We start from the raw sequence: 931 nt of genomic DNA, 5'->3' as shown, positions 1-931 counted from the left end.
CTCCGCCACCTTGCCGCTGTTCCCTGAACATGACGAATTTTTCATTTTTATTGCTGCTCAGGCCGCCGGCGCCTTCAAACGAACGGGAGCTCCGCGCGGGCCGGAGGGTGTGGGAGGGACGGGGGCGGAGGGGAACAGCACGGAGGGAGGAGCGCGTTCGCCGGAATTGTGATTTATCCGAGCCGAGGCCTGAGACGTAATGCCGGCCTTTCTGTTGCAAATGCAAACCTTCGCGGGCCCTGCTACGCCCTGCTAGCGTGCTCGCCGGTCTCGCCCGCGCAAAGGAAGAAAAATATATATATTCAAATACCTGGTGGAGATCAAGGGAGGAACGGAGCGCTCTAATTGCGCCATCGTGCTCACGGCAGCAGAGCCAGCACCACCACCATCAGCACCATAACCAGCAGCAGCACCACCACCACCAGCACCACCACCATCATCACCATAACCATCAGCCACTGTTAAAAATTAGCTATCACTTCCCTCTCCGCGTCCGCTATGACGAGGACGAACAGGCCACGGGCGCGGTATCGTTGAGAAGAGATTAGAAAAATTTTCGAGTTGGTCTGTATTATTTATTACACAGCGCCTTCTCTATCACTCCCGTCTCCGTCATACCCGCCATGACGAGGACCACCTTTCTATGTGGTGCTACTTCAGTGAACTCGATTCCTGTGTACCGGGTGTTTCATAAAAGACACACAGGTGCGGGCGGGTTTGTCTACCCAAGGTGCTAATGGTGCCTAACGGGCAGCGCGGGTAGTGGAGATAAATGACATAAGGTTTTGTAGACAGATTTTTGACAGCCTTTGGAGGACGTTTTAAAATGTCCACAGCGTGAACGTAACAGTCTCGTGCGTTAATTTCATCCTAATGACTGGATTTATATTCGAAACGTTGCTTTTAATTTACCTCCAAACTACTGTGGAAC

The sequence above is a fragment of the Frankliniella occidentalis genome, unplaced genomic scaffold, assembly GCF_000697945.3.
Source record: "Frankliniella occidentalis isolate FOCC.00 unplaced genomic scaffold, Focc_3.1 Scaffold56, whole genome shotgun sequence".
NCBI lineage: Eukaryota > Metazoa > Arthropoda > Insecta > Thysanoptera > Thripidae > Frankliniella > Frankliniella occidentalis.
This window is presented reverse-complemented; position numbering follows the sequence as displayed.